Source organism: Pteropus alecto, unplaced genomic scaffold (genome assembly GCF_000325575.1).
Source record: "Pteropus alecto unplaced genomic scaffold, ASM32557v1 scaffold86, whole genome shotgun sequence".
Taxonomy (NCBI): domain Eukaryota; kingdom Metazoa; phylum Chordata; class Mammalia; order Chiroptera; family Pteropodidae; genus Pteropus; species Pteropus alecto.
The window spans coordinates 16,290,568-16,307,035 of NW_006442109.1; the positions used below are offsets into that span (position 1 = coordinate 16,290,568).

The window sequence follows — 16,468 nt, forward strand, 5'->3', positions numbered from 1 at the left end:
TGCTCTAAACTTTCAGCTCTTAATCACTTTGTGACACCATCTCTCCCGGTTCCTGTTCTTATCTATCACTCAAGGCCAGAAGCACAGGCTGTGACCTGGGCATTCAGAAGTCATCTGTAGGACACCAGCTACAGCACTTATTTCAAGAAGGGTGAATCACTACTTTTATTGCTGCTGAGGTTTCAAAGAGAGGAAACTGGCAGGAGTCATGCCTCGGGATTAATCACAGACTTTTGAAGAGAAAAATGACTTTAGCTTCTGAAAGCAGTAGCTGCTTTTTCTGCAGAAAAGAATATTTTATTCTGGTGGAATAATTCATTTTAAACTGAGGAGTCATGTGGGAACTGAAAGAGCTCATCTTTCTTCCCTAAGGAAAGAGAGGAGACAAAAAACTCTCTGTTAAAAGTTTTTCCTGTTGACTAGCTAAATTTACTGTCTTTAATGTATTTCAGATTTACAGCTTAAGCAATTTTTTAAATATATGCTTGTTGTATAAAGTAATGTAAAATGTTGGTCATGAAGCAAAGGATTTGGATTATATAAGACCATTTTAGTTAAATGACACATTAGAAACACTGGAGAATAGTCTCCAATTTACAAGATTAACCTGTAGATTTAGGAATGACTCATGTCTCACGAATTTTTGCTTCAATTAAATTTTAATTGCTTTCAACTTAGGAAAGACAGACTGCCTGGCCTTGAACCTAGAACCAGCGCTTACTAGCTGTATCAAGTTACTTAAAATCTCTATGCCTCAGTTTCCTCAACTATAAAGTGGGATAATAAGGACTAAATGAGTTAATAAATATTAAATGCTTAAAACAGTGTCAAGCACTACTGAGTGCTTTATTAGTATTATTATTAATTTTTATTGTAATTTGTGATGTAGATGCAGAATTTGTCTAAAATTATATTAATCACATATTTTACAGATCTAGGACAGTCTAAAAACTAGACGAGGATGTGTACTAAAATTATGTCAAATGAGCATGAATATTTGGTTTTATAGGTATACACATGCACACACACAAACTCTCCCTCTCTCCTTTCTCCTTGTCCTTCTTCCTCTCAGTCTCTCCCTCCTCCCTCCCTCTCTTCTTCCTTTCCTCCCTTTTTCCCTCCCTCCCTCTCTCTCTCACATATAATTTAAATCACTCTAGAACATAATATACCAAGGATCCCAGGTTCTCTTGATCCCAAAATGATTCCAATAAGATGTGGAAAATTATCCTTCTCCAAATATATTCATTTTTTGTATTTCAAAAGCACGCTGAGCCACAAAGTCGATGGTGTTCAAACATGGGCTCTTTTCAACCTGTAGCAAAGGAACCCCACTAAAATTTTACATTTTCCTCCAATTGTGAGCACAAAAAGCTTTTCGTTTTGTTCCAAAGGAAATGATCTTACCATAGCTCAACGATATCATCATTGTCTGAATAGAGTGGGCATCCGGTAGCCATTACAGAAGGACTAAATGCTAAAACCCAAGGGTATAAAAGTTAAAAGCAACTCAATGAAAATGTCAGTTACAACATTCTTTCTCTGATTTACAAGAATCAAATTCAGAGAGAACCCTCAAGCAAGGGAATTATGAAGAAATTCAACACAACATAAGGTAGCTCCCTAGTTCCCCTTGCCCCTACCCTCTCTTAGAAAAAAGGCTTTTTAATACCCATATGCCTTTGTTTCTCTATGTGGAAGAAAATTATACTTGAAAATATTACTACATATTAATTCTTTCATTTCACCAACAGGCCCATCCACAGTTTTCTATCAACACTGGCCAAAAATCAGATCGAAAATCCCTACTCACTATTATCTGTGGTTTTTCTCTTTTATCAGAGTGACTAATCGTTAACAGCAACTTTCTGATTAGTCCAGGTATCAAAGAACCTTATTTTGCTAAAAAAACAAACAAACAAAAACCATAATAATAATAACTGCTCATTCTATCCTTAACAGAGTTTAGGACTTCTAGATACTTCTTCATTGAAGCCACATCTATAAACACAGCTAACACACAATGGTCGTTCCTGTCTTTGCTTTTACCCTTAGTCGTAAAAACGTTCAACTTTATTATTCAGAACGTGGTGCAGTGCCCTTCAGTATGAGATGGATGATGAATAGAAAGTTGCATTCTAGGCTGATTCTTGGCAACGAATTAAACCCTGGGAGTTCAAAGAAAAAGTAGGAAACAGCAGCCATATTTTATTTACAAAATAAATTTCCAATAAAATCTACTTTCTTGCTGACTTGAACTGCTTGGTTGAGTTTTGGCACTTCATAAAGTTGCTTTGGGTCTTTACCGAAACATTCATTCATTCTTCAGATGTGACTCTGCTTGCTATGTGTAAGACACTGCACCAGTTAATGGACATTAAAAAATGTCCTTATTTCATTTCTGAACTTTTTCTTTCCACAAATTCCCTTCACTCCGATCGCGCACAGCCAAATGGCACTTCCACCCCCCAATGCCACCATTTTTGACAATGTTTACAAAGGGCCCCAGTTTCTTCTCCTTAAGCCCCTGTAGACACTAAGAAAATACCTATCATTTTCTCTTTTATTATAAAGGTAATACATGCCATGATTTTTATAAAATTCAAACAGTCAGGAAGAGCACAAAGTGAAAAAAAAAAGGTCTCTCTCAACCACACCACCAATTCTCAAAGCCCAGAAATAACCGTATTTCTTGGGATGTCTTCCAGAAATTTGTATTTATAATCAAGAATTAAGACTATTTTTAAAAACAAAAATGAGATCTCAGAATATATTCTGATTTACACTTTATTTAAAAATATTTTTTTTTAATTTTCCTTTATTGGTACTTACAGATTTGTCCAATCCTATAATGTGCTTATACTTTAATTTACTTAACCAGACCCCTGTTAAGAGATATTTTAACAAGATATTTAGGTTATTTCCAGTGTTTTGCTATCATAATGACGTAACAAACACCTTTGTATATGTGCCAGCACATGCGTGCAGTTATATTTGTAAGATAAATTCCTAACTGTGGAACAGGTGAGTTAATCTATATATCACCATTCTTAATTGTGAGAGATAATGCTACGGCCAATACCAGTGGCTACCTACCCGCAGCAACTGTCCATTCCCTCCCATCCCTGGCCAGCAAAATTCCAGTGTTGTCCTCTCTACCCCAGTGTCCGTGTGCTTCAGGGAAGGCTGGGCCCCCATCTAGGCCTAAGACTGACTTAAATAAGCTATGGAAGCCTTATCTTCCCAGCCCAGTCATTGGTTTAGAAAGCATCGGACCCATTTTTGCCAAAAGGACGTGAAAGTTCTACGGGGGTAATCCCAGCAAAGATTTCTCTGCTTTCCTCTTTTCCTGCCACTGAACATCACTGTGGATGAGGGTACAGGTAGGAGCAGCTACAGCCACGTAGAGACCATGAGGAGACAAGCTTGAGGACTACTGTTGAACACTGAGTCTGGCAAAGAGGAAAGAGGAAATGCACCTGGTTTTCCATTAACCCCAAAACTACCCGAACTTGGGACTTCTGGTTTCCATGAGATAATAAATGTTCTTACTATTTAAAGCACTTTTAATTGAGTTTTGTTTTCTTGTAGGTGAAATATCCCCCACTGCCAAACTGCTCTTCCAAAAGAAGTCCACTGGATTTATAATTGCATCCATGGCACATGTGAGAGTGTCCGTCCCCTCACACCTTCAGCCTCAGAGGGTTTAAGGCCCCATCTATTTTCAGTGCATCTCCCTTTAATGGCCAGACCCTTTTCTTCCTTGGAGAGTATAGCAGCTCTTCACTAAAAAAACAAAGGGTGGGGGGCACACTTCAGAAAAGGCAATACAAAGGCTGCTTACCCTTGGCCAACATTTCACTCTACTTCTCCTGAAGTATTGCCCCGAGGTACAAGGCTCACTTGGCTCCTTCAGGAAAGAAGGTGTCATCATCACAGGGCTGGGATATAGCAGTCACAACTCTGCCTGGGTGTGGAAGGACAAGCCCTAGACTGACAATTGGATGACTTAGTTTGGATCTGCCACTTATACAATGGGTAGGTGGCTGAAGAGAAGTCATCTAACTTCTCAAGGCCTGTTTCTTCAGATGTAAAAGGAGGACGATGGAAACTGAGGCCCAGGCTCCTTATATAAATGAGGACAGAATGCATGATCGCCCTGATGATACACTATCACTGACTTCTCATAGACCTATGCCAAGAGGTAACCATGCAAAGGGTAAAGCCAAGCCCCTGGCCTCCCTGGATACTTTGGCCTTCTTTGTCCTCTTTGCTCTCTCTGTCACGCTCCTGCCTCCACAGGAGCAGCATGTCAGCTTATGCTTGAGGACCAGAGGAAAATCCAGCCCATCACTCTGCTCTTCCCACAGATGAACAGAACCCCCAGAACCACTACACAGTGAATAAATACACAGTGACATTCAGCCAGCCAAGAGTCAGAGCGTGCCAGGCTAATTTATAGTCCTACCAGGGCCTAGGCTGGTACCTGAATCAAACGTATTCTTCACGCAGCTGTTCTAGGTTTAGCAAGCTCCCAAAAGACTGGTTTGGCCCACATTTCCCTCTTCCCTCTCACTCATTCTCTGCAACTGTGGTGGATTAAAGCACTGTTCCCATATAGGCGAGTGCCTCACTCCCCTATAATGTGGTTGTATATCCACCTTCTTTGCCATGTGACTTTGCAAGATCTCTCTCTAGAATAGCCAGAGTATACTTCCTCACCCCACTGATACTGGGCTTGGCCATGTGACTTGTGTTGGCCAATGGAATGTCAGGGTAGCACTTATGAGCCAAAGCCTTAAGAGGCATCGTGCATTTCCATTTGCCCTCTTATGCTGTGATCTGCCACGAAACAAGCATGCCCTAGGTAACTACAGTCCCTTCAGCCTAGGCCTCAGAATAAGCTCATAGGGAAGAAACCTGAAGCCAAATGGAAGACTATAGTCCAGCCTGGAATAGCTAAGGCCAGCCTAGGTCAAGCAAACCATTCCCAAACAACAGACAAGCAAGTGGGAACATAAATATTTGTGGTTATGAGTCACTGAGATCTGGGACTGTTTGTTACCCAGCAATATTATGCAGCAAAAACTAATACAATCATCCATTGTAAGAGCAAATATAATAGTAAGTTTGCCTGGCATGTAATAGACATGCAATAATAAAATATTTGTGCTTAAGATCTTAATTCATTTATTCTTTAAACACATACAGACACTCCCACACATGAAGCACTATGCTAGGACCACAGGGAGCTAAGCATAATGAAAAATACAAAGGCAACTAACTCCTGCATGTGTTTTTTTTAAGTCTAGCAAAACTCCAAGCCTTCTAAATCCTACTGGGGGAAAGGGTTCTGTGTTGACAAAGCTTCTAAATTCATTTCATTCATTCATTTATTGTCCTGAATCAAATCACAGAAGGGATGAAATTCAGTATTTATGCATTGAAGTGAGGTGATTCTGATATTTATTGATGGTGAAATTTACTTCCTTCTACAAATGTACTATTTACTTAAAAGACAGGCACTAGATTTTTTAAAAGACAGTAAGAACTTTTAAAGGTAATTCAGAAGACAGGTTTTGGCCATATTCCTTCTTACACTTACCTCCACACAGAGTTGTGGGAGGCTCATACATTTAATAACCTTTGGCATGAAGTCTTTTCAAAGGCCTTTTGAAAGTCTAAATAAACTATATCCACTGGTTTGCTCTCTTTCCCACATTTATTTTCTCCCTCAGAGAACATTAATAGATTCATCAAGCATGATTTCTCCATCTGCATGTCATGTTTTTTTTTAAGAGTCCAGTGATATAACCCTCTTCCAAGCCAGCTGGATGTAGACGTGGATTAGCTCTGAAAACAAGGAGCATTTCTAATGCTTCTAGCTGGGAATCTGCAAAAGCGAAGTGTCAGAATAATAACACACACATATACACCTTCCTATGAAAACTTTGTTTTAAGCACTTCAGACAACATTAACTCATATAATACAAGATGAGCGTGATAATGAACTAACTGTTGCCTCTTCAGAGAGCCAGGATTTGGACCTGGTAACAGCCAGGCCCTGAAGCCTCTCTGTCAATTCCAACCCAGCCAGAGATTCTGGGTTTCCTTCCCTAGCTTCCTGTCTTTGGCCACGCAATGAAGATCCCCAGGGAAGCACAGAGGGAAGACCATTCTACAGCATCTTTTATTTCAAGACATGGCTTTTCCCTGGAGTTTCCTCGAAGGGACTTCCGTAAGCCCCATAGAGCTGCCAACATCCTGCTTCCTCTTGGTGGGGCCTACTCACCTCTCCAAAATCAGAGCAAAAAGTAGAGCCTCCTCAGCTATAAAGCTCCTGAATCCTGGCTGAAACCTCAAGCCTCACCCACCAGAAAAACTCAGGATCTCAGAAGCCCTGAGCTGCTCCCCGAAATGCTTTAATCATTTCTTATTGAACTCCCCCCGCAACCTTGTTACTAAAGTCTGAAAAGGGGGAGGTGTTAGGAGGGAGCACATCACCCCCTTTCAGTCTCGACTCTCTCCAAAGAGCTAGTTTTATATCTCCAGGCCTCTCTAAATCTTCTACCAGTAGTGGTTGGAGGAGGGGTAGGATAAAGTTAAGATTGTCTGGGTCACTGACAAGCTGCAAATCTGGCCCAGGCCTCCACCTGGAAATCTAAGCAAAGGATATTATTAAAGTCACAGGTTAAGGATCACTCACTCCACAGCTCTTCATTTAGAAGCCCGCAGTGGCATTAAATGTAAACACTTCCCAAGAATGCTTTAAAACAGAGGGAGGTTTTTATTAAACGACTTAATTGAGGGCCACTTCTCATTGTGGAAAGCTTTTAGACTGAGAAATAAAAGGAACCTGGTAGGTGTTTTCCAGACACTTGTTTTTAAAACCTGCCACGCCGTCCTGGGGATATGAAGCACAACTCAAGGCTGCTATGTGTGCTCCTGCTGCTAATTCTTCAGCAGAAACAAAACACTTAATAAGACCTACTCCAAGGCAGTACCAAGAACCTGGCTTGAGAGCTTCATTCCAATATTCATTTTAAGGGTCATTAGAATCACTGGATGGGAGAAGTGGAAAAAATAAGGCTGGCCAAAAAGGACCAAAATAAATGAAGAAAGACATAACATGGGAGAACAGGCCTGATGAAAAAGGTTTAGGGTTGCTCTACAAAGACACCAGGTAAAAAGGAATGAAGTGCTGATACTTACTATGATACATATATGAACCTGGAAAACATTACACTAAGTGAAAGAAGCCAGACACAAAAGGCCGTATGTTGTAAGATTCCATTTTATAGAAAATATCCAGAACGACCAATGCCACAGACCAAAAGTAGACCAGTGGTCGTCAGGGCCTGGAGGGAAGGAAGAATGAGAAGCGACTGTTTAATGGCTACAGGGCTTCCTTTGGGGTGATGAAAAGTTATGGAATTAGATAGTGGTGATGGTTGCATGATGCTGTGAATGTACTTAATGCCACCAAACTGTATACTTTACATTGGTTAAATTGGTCAATTTTATATTTTGCGTATTTTAACCACAATAAAATAAGAAATAATACCAGGAGCCCTAGAAAATTCCTTTTCCAGCTACTAACCCAGGAGCAATGCCTTCCTCAACTGAGTAAAAATATACATGCTATTGGCCAAAATACTAAATAATATTTTACTAACAACTCCTTGATTAAGCTAAGCTTTCTACGTGCACCATGCACTTCCAAAGACATATCACTTCTCCCTCCCCACACCTGTTGTCAGGTGGGCAGTGTTGTTACCATTAGCCTCATTTTACAGGTGGGAAAACTAAGGTGCAAGGAGGTAGAGGAGCTTGCCCAAGGTCACACACAAAGAAAGGAAAAGCCGAAGGATGACAGGAAGTAGGGTGACCAGGTCGCTCGCACCCGCACTCATGATCTCAACCACGGGCTGCACTGCCTCCAAACCACACTCTCTGCGGCAGGTATGTTTCCTGGGCCTAGTTTACCACTTTGCCCGCGACCCAGATATCCTTTGGCTATTGAGCACTAATCCTTGTTTAGTGGCATTTATTGAGTGGCCACTCATGAACAGTCTTCTCTGAAAAAACATGTTCAAAAGGCAGGCCTTAGGAATCGTACTATACCTTCACATGTGTAGCACTATCTTCACGTGTGCAGCTCATCTGTATTTTGTCCTGGAACAATGTGATAGGCTAGGAGGGTGATGTGATTACCTGTCTTTTTACCTAGAAAAGAAGCCCCACGAGGTCTGTAATGGGCCACAGGTGGGTGCTAGCACCTGGCTTCTACTCCAGGGTCTCACTCTGCTGTGTTCATTAAGAGCCAAGCTTAACTTCCCTGAGACGTTAAGGGATTTCTTTAGCAAATAAGTTATATGTATTATTTATATATAAAAAGATTCGAGCAATTGCAAATGAAGTGAAGGAGCACTTAAGGGAGAGGAAAGTAATTCTCTTCCACTTGAGGAGCACCTGCAGGGTAACCCGGAAGCATCAATAAAAGGTTAAATTCCATTCTCTCCTCCCTACTTAAGAAAGCAGGGCTCTTAGTCGCTAGCCAACAGCTCCCTGAGAGGGGAGATGTTAAAAACAACCATTGCTGTCAGAGGTTCCACCCTGCTAGGGCTCTCAGACTCAGCACTGCTGACATCTCAGCTGGATAATTCTTTGTTGTGGGGGCTGTCCTGTGCACTGTAAGGCAGAGGTCCCAAAACCCCAAGCCACGGACCAGTACCGGTCTATAGCCTGTTAGGAATCAGGCTGCACAGCAGGCTGTGAGAGGCAGACCAGTGAGCGAAGCTTCATCTGTATTTGCAGGCGCTCCCCAGCACTGGCATCACTGCCTCAGCTCCACCTCAGATCATCAGGCATTAAATTTTCATAGGAACACTGGCCCCTGGTGCCAAAAAGGTTGGGCACCGCTATAAGGCATATAGCAGCACCCCGGCCTCTACTGACTAGATGGCACTGGCCACCACCACTCTCAGTTATGACAACCAAGAATGTCTCCAGATATTGCCAAATGTCCCCCAGTGGGGCTCAATCCAAGTTGGTGAGACCCTAATCTCTTACCCCCCTCCCCAGTGTGAAGAAGGAATGAGAGCACAAGAGAGAGAACTACTATTTTCTACCAGCTCATGTACTTTTATGTCAAACCGTGCCTTGCCCTAGGAAAATGGATGGTGGGTTTGAACCCTACAGATGTTTGGTCCTCAACTCCTAAGAAAACACACTCTGCTAGCAAGAACAGTCCCAATAGTGCCTGGAAGTCTGAAAGGCCTCTTTTACTCACAAAATAATCTGCAAGCTGGGGGGTATGCATGCCCTTTGCAAATGCTTTAAACACAAATACACACAAAAGATCACTGGCCATGAGAACTCGAAATACATTTTTTAAAACACGCATTTATCAAGAATTCTCTAATTATTGTTGTGAAACATTCCCCCAACACTCTCACCCTTCTTAGTGCTCGTCTGTTTTTGTTTAGAAATCACTATGGCTGCCAGAGAGAGAAAGATGTATGAAATACAAAGATGTCAAGTCTCAAAAGACTGGCTGACTTCCGTCCTTCCCTAAGACTTTATTGAGCATCTATTTTCTGCTAGACAGGAATACAAGGTCAGTGGAGAGATCTAACCTCTTTACAGATTTATAGGTTTGTGGGAGTTCAAACGTGAGACACAGGGCACTAATGGTGTTCTAATTGCTGAGATAAAGGCTTAGACAAGCAGTCAATAATTTCTTGAAGAAATGAACGAGTGGGTGAATCGAGGAACTGAATGAATAGCGGGTGCATCAACCAGAGCTCTGTTGAGGCCATCTTAAGTTGTTAATAGCACAGCTCAGGGCCAGACATGTTTGAACTCTGGATCCCACCACTGGGTAGCTGCTCAACTTGATAAGTTACCCCGTTCCTCATGCCCTTGTTTCCCTCACCCGTAAAATGGGTTTAAGATAGTACCTATCCCACAGAGTTGCTATGTTAAAAATTCTTGGACAGGGCTGGAAGTAAATGCTCTCGGAGCATTTGCAAGTGTCTTTCTCTCTCTCTTGCCCACCCAGGGGCTTCACACCCAGGAAGTTGGACTCATTGCAGGTACCTGGAACTGTAGTGCCAGGTGCTCATGCCCTGAGCAGACCAGTGTAACCAGTAGCTCTAAACCTACTCCCCAACTCCCCTACTTCCTCTCTCCCACCCTACACCCCCCACCTAAAAATAAAAAAAGAAGAAAAAAAGCTTACAAGTGGCCCAGGGCAGCAGAAACAATTAGGGCTGAGCAGGTCTGGCTCTGTCTGGAACAAAGTGCTCAAGCCCCAGACCTGAAACTCGCAAGTAAAAGAAATCTTAAGTTTTGGTAAACTCCGCCCTGCAGTCCCTTTGCAAACTATTCTCTTATCTCTCTCTTCATTCTTTCTCTATCGGTTCCTCTCCAACTCCTAAAGCTTTCACAGTAATCACCACTCTCAGTAAACTTTCCAGGTTTTTGATATTTGATTAGGGCAAGGAGAGAGGCTAATCAACTTTTCAGCTGTAATTCTGAGTAAGTCACTGTTTCTAATAAGAAAATCACATAGGCAAAATTAATGAAGCAGATCTTTTTTTAAAAAAGTTATCAGTATAGCTACCATGAAGCTCAAAGATATAGATTAGTTCATAGGATACATTAGAACCTCTTTATGAATTTGAAAACAGGGCCATTTCTTTTTCCTTTGTAATAAAATCAAAAGAAGGCAACTATTTAGAGTCTGAAACTGAGCTGGAATCCCCAAACTCCCACATAGTACGAACTCCAAACCTTACCAGATCCTCACCTGGAAAATGGGACTATCACCATTGCTATCACAGGATCACAGGATCCACGGGAGGAGTCATGGTCACGGCAGGTCCTCTTCCCTGAATGGACTATAAATTTTCAAGGGAAAACAGAGTGCCTGTTTCAAATGCAATAAAATACAAGGAGAGAAAGCCAGGGGAAGTCAGAGGAAAAACCAAGGGAATCATTGAAGCCAAAACTAGAAAATCTTGGTCATTTTGCCTCAATTCTCTAGCAAAGAGATAAGCAACAGTAAACGATTATTAATAATAAAGGGCCTTTATAGACCTAAAAACAAAAAAAAAAACTACAAAGCAACAGCCTGAACCATTATGGACTTTACCTAAGCCAAGCAGAGATCACTGTGATTGGGTGGCTGGGAATACAATCCACCCTATAAACTAAGAAGCCAGCAGAAATAGTCCACGTTCATGACAAATACCCTGTGCTTTAAATCTAAACACTCTTAACTCCATGACGACCCTCCAGAGTCCCCTGGAAATGTTCCCGAGAGCTGACCTTCCTCAGGTTGAAACATTGAGCCAGAACCCACTGCAGTAATGAACGCACATTCAGTAACCCTGTCTTAAACTCATCTTTACTAATTATAGTTCCATTCTGCCTCTAAGCCCTTCCTACCTGTAATTTTAAGAGCTCGAGGTAATTACTATCCAGCAAAGTTTTGTTTTTGTCGCGAGTACCACATAAATAGGAATTGAACGTGCACAGCTTCATTTTGCTCCACCATGTTCAACATTGATTTTTGTCGTTAATCACTCACCCAGCAACCAATTATCTACAGAAATTCAGAAGTTTGCTGAGCTTGAAGAAATGTGGAGATAATGTCTCTCTAAGATTTGGAATGCATTCAGAGCCTTTCTGAACAGCCCAATCTACGCTGTTAAAAAAAAAAAAAAGTAAGATTTCACAAAATTTCCCTTGGGATGACAAGCCCGCAGTGATCTTCAGTTTAATGTTACACATCGTCTAGCAGAGGAAAACAGTAAGTCAATCCAGACCTAAAAGACTGTGATGTTAGAAAAACAAGGCAGTGAAAATTCAATTTCTTAATCAGCTCTGCTTACGAGGAGCAAGGAGCAGTGGAAAGAACTTAGCTTTGTATTCAAACAGACCCGAGCACTCTTCAACCCTCGGCTCTGCCACTTCTTCTGAGCACTGTGAGCTGCCACAAGATCCAGCTCCTCTTTGGGCCTCAGTTTCCTCATGTATAAAGTGAAGCCACTGCCACCTGCCTCTCAGGAACATGCGGATTCAGAGAATGAAGGACAAGTGCTGAACACACTACCTGGCACTTGAAAGGAGGTCGATAAACAAATGGGAACTATTCTTACAACCCTGGGGTTATTAGCCCTGTAGGTCAGGTATTTGGAAACCACCTTCCCAAGGGAAGTACAGTATGAAGTCCAGTTTTTAGTTCATCCAAGGACACCTGAGCCAAAATGACAACCGTCGTCCAAAGACACCTGAGCCAAAATGACAACCGTATGATAAAGAATGTCCTCACACTGGAGTCATAGACCCAGACCAAATCACCTGCACTAAAAGTACAAGAGCTGCTGGTTTAACATGGCACTTCGTGCTCTCCTCCCAGCTCTGGTGCAGAGGTAGCCACTACTAAGTTTATTTTGCCAGTTACCAACATGCCAAAAATGGGTCCAGCCACATTCTCCACCAGCTTCCCAGCCCCAGGCGACACCCTTGCACAACTTGGTTAAGTACATACTCCTTGAGCAATATGTACCTGCCCGAATCTGGCCTCCTTTCTTCACTCCCCATTTCTCTGCATGAACTGTGCTTCCCTCTCTTCTGGCAGAGAAGTATCTCAAATCAGTCATTTAAAACATGGTGCAGGGACCTAATAAAAGAAATTCTAATTTAAATTGGAGTAAAGCTTTTCTTGTGCCAATGAACTGAGTAGGTATCTATCCAGGTGACACCTGACCTCCCCCACTCCACTCCACTCCACCCCACCCCACCCCACCCCCTGCCAACCCACACAGTTCTCTGTGCCCATCATAATTCTAAGAGTTCCCAACTTACTGTAACCCACGGTTTATACTTCCACAGGCTGTAAGCTCCTTAAGTCACAGATTGAACCCTGTTAACCAAGAACTCAGTGCGGCATACAGAGCTTTGCCAGGAGTGGGGCCTTTATAAGAATTTGCTAAATGAGTGAGTAAAGGAATGAAACAACAAAAACAAATAAGAACGTGGTGTGAATTTGAGATGAAGCACTCTCCCTCCCAGGGATAGTGGTTTGAAGGACTAAGGGCAGGGCACGAGGAGGAGGCTGAACTGGGGCTTCCCCTACGTAAAAGCCGGTCGGCCTTGGTGCTATTTCCATCAAATCCCTTTTTTTCCCCATTTTCAGGGTTTTCATGTCATAACTTATTTCTTGAGAACAGCTATGTCACGTGACAGAATGAAGTAAGTGCTTGGTCATTCAGGGAAAATAACCTAATTTTCAATTCCCCTTGAACTTTGTTTTCTCCTGTGATGCCAACCTCTCAGCCATTTCGCTGCCCTTTAGTGCCAGGATCAGAGGAGAAAAAGAAAGGAAAAGTTCAAGATCAGCTGTGTTTTTTAAAAAGGTCAATAGCATCTCTTAAATAAATGGGATTCAGGGGGAAAGGGAGTTAAGGAGGCCATTAAATTTCTTTAATCACCCCTCACCCCATTGGCACAAGGAAATTAACTGTCCCTACTTGAAGGGAGAAGAAAAAAAGAAAAAAGGAAGCCAATAGGGCAATCTATTCTTCACGCAAATCAAAGATCATCCTTTCTCTAAATAAAGAAGCCCCTCACAAATTATTCTTATTTTTCTTCACTTTCTTCTAATCACTTTAGAATAGTAGAGCTGCTACCGCAAAGTGAGAAATGTTCCAGTAAATCTTTTTAGGTTCATATTTACATACATTTTTCCTTCCTTCCTTTCTTTCCAAAATGTACTATTCTATTCACAGCATAACTTTTGCTGTTCAGGTGGAACTTTTCAGACACCAAGAGTTCAATAACATCCTCAAGTAAACATTTTCCCATAAAATACAGACAAGATTAGCAAATTAACAAGCCATTTAGTAACATGGCTTCATTCTGTTGGCCTAGTCCAAAAAAAAAAAAAAAAAAACTAAACAAACAAAAAAACCAACAGTAGGAAAACACTTTCCATATGGTATAGCTCCCCAAAGGTTGAGGATTCGGCTCTGGGGCCACCCTGTGAGACCATGCACTCCACATAACCTCCATTCTCAAGCCAATACAATTAAGAGGGCTCCTACGGTGGCCCCACTTCCAGCAATTGAATACAGCGACGGGAGCAGGGCATGGTAGTGGAAGGTGGGAAAAAGAGAAAAACCAACTGGGTAAAAATTCCACAAGTTTTTATTTTTCAAAATGAATGTTGTTTTGACTCATGTTCAGAGCTAGAAATGAACGCAAATGTTCCTCTACTTCTGGAGGGCATTCTCTTGAAAGTATGTCACTCCACTACTAATAAAAAATGCAATACAGAAGCAAGCACCCAAAAAAATCAAGTCCACTGGTTTGTGGCCAGGTAGCAACATCTAGGTGGGAATCTAATACAAACATCATACTTAGGTACAAAGTAAATTAACCGAGATCCCAGGAGACTTATCACAATAACATGGGCACTGCAAACATACTTTCTTAATAAGATACATATGATCAAATATATATTCAATTTTTCCTTAGTCTTATTCCTCTATCATTTTTAAACTTTTTTTTTTTTTTTTTAGGAGAGGCAACCCTTGGTTGACCACACAGATTGCAAGGACCCTGTCAGCTTGTAACCCCTTATTTTTTTCTTTTTTATGCCTACAGCACTTGATCTTCCTAGGTGGTCTCCCATCCAAGTACTAACCAGGCCCAACCCTGCTTAACTTCTGAGATCAGACAGGATCTAGCTTGTTCAGGGTAGCATGGCCATAGACTTCCTCTATCATTTTTAAGATCATTTGACAAGTGGCTAAAGTCTTACCTCAAATGTGCTATGCTACTGTAAGGCACTAATACCCTAACTCCATTATTCTATCAATAAGAAATTTTCACCGTTACACCTGCTGGGCTCAATCACACATCAGGAAGAAGCTTACCCAACAAATGCACAGGTATTAACATAGTATCAACCACAAAACCTTAAGGATCTTGTTAGCTTGCTTTTTTGAAGGAAAATTCCCCACAGTTATGCAAAATTATTTTTTGGCAGGGGGTGTCCAAAGGCTGCTGGATTCCTGAAGTATTTTTCTTCCTTTTAACTTGAAATCCTTTCCAAATAGGACAAGTCAAATTATCACTATTTCTCTCAATAGGACAAACCTGTATGATAACCTTGACTTCATGACTTCAATTTCTAAACTCCCACCTCCTTGGCAAAAAGTGCTCTGGCAATATTTACTGTAAACAGAGAGGTAGAAACAAAAGGAACGCCAGGAAAAAAGCACCCTCTGCAGTCTCAGGCTGGAAAGCTCCAACGACCAGGCTCTTCAGGTGGGGAGGTGGATTACAGAAGGCAGTCAAGAGTGCCTGATCAGGATTGTGCTTTCAGTGAGCAACGAAGGAAACTTTTTCTAAAAAAAATTTATAAAGAGTGGCTGAGATGAGTTCTGTATTAGGACTGATCTTCTCTAGGAGTCCAAAAAGTGGCTGTGGGAGCACACCCCAAAGCAGAGGTTTTCAAATGTGGCGGCACATTAGAATCACCTGGCTTTTTAAATCCCATTGCTCAGGCTGCACCCCAGCCCAGCTGAATCAGGCTCTCTAGCGGTAGGCCTAGGCATCGGTACTTCTAAAAATTCTGTAAATATACAGCCAAGTTTGAGAGCCAATGCCTCAAGACAATTCCCAACGTGACTGAACACCGCGTTGTGAGTAGCGTTGGAAAGACGCTGCATCCCCGGGATGAGGGGGTACACACATAGTAAATATACAAAGTTTTTTAAAATCCTGTGTAACTAACTCCGACATGACATCCAAGCACCTGTCTAAAGGCCAAACAGTGATGCAACTTGGAAAAGTCCCTTGGAAAGCTAGGATACATGCTGTAAGTGAGGCGGGGGCGTTCAAGGACTACCTGCCTGCACCCCGAAGGCCAGGGAGAGAGGGGCGGCCACAAGCCCTTTCTTTTCAAGGGATGGTCTAGAGTAGACGAGCACGCTGGGAAATTAAGTAAAACAGGGTAGGACAGAGACTGAGGTGCTCCGTTTGGGTCCCGAAGGAACCGTGGTTCCTTCCTAGCTGTCATTCGAGCGGGAGGGTCGCGGTAGGGGTGCGAAGGCTGCCAATCCCTCTTCACTAAAGGGAAGTCCTGGAGACTCTCCTCCCACCCCCGGCCCCGCAGCAAGTCCCCCCCGCAATCCCCACCATATGTTCCTGGCGTCTTCCCGGCAGGGCGCGGCGGGCGGGCACCAGGAGCGCACCTTCCAGCGGGAGGACCCGCGAGCCTGACGCGGGCGCTGCCAGGTGCTCCGAGGGCGGACGCGCGGGCTGAGCTGAGCCCGAGCCCCTCCGGGCCCCGCCGCCCTCGGCGACATCTCGGCGCTCCAGGTCCCCGCACACACCCAGCCCCGCTCCGGCGCCGGGCTCACTTACCCACCACCACCGCCTCCGGGTCCCG

General features: G+C 42.7%; 1 long non-coding RNA gene and 1 pseudogene across 1 annotated transcript in view; both read right to left on the reverse strand.

The window, feature by feature from the left end:
* Positions 1–16,468, reverse strand: part of LOC112469551 — a 34,783-nt gene extending 18,315 nt beyond the window's left edge. The window contains exons 1-2 of the long non-coding RNA XR_003042670.1: positions 16,444–16,468; positions 12,578–12,691 (exon numbers count right to left, since the gene is read on the reverse strand). This is a non-coding gene — a long non-coding RNA (uncharacterized LOC112469551). The remainder of the gene's footprint in view (positions 1–12,577; positions 12,692–16,443) is intronic.
* On the reverse strand, positions 14,668–14,786 carry LOC112469678 (annotated as a pseudogene).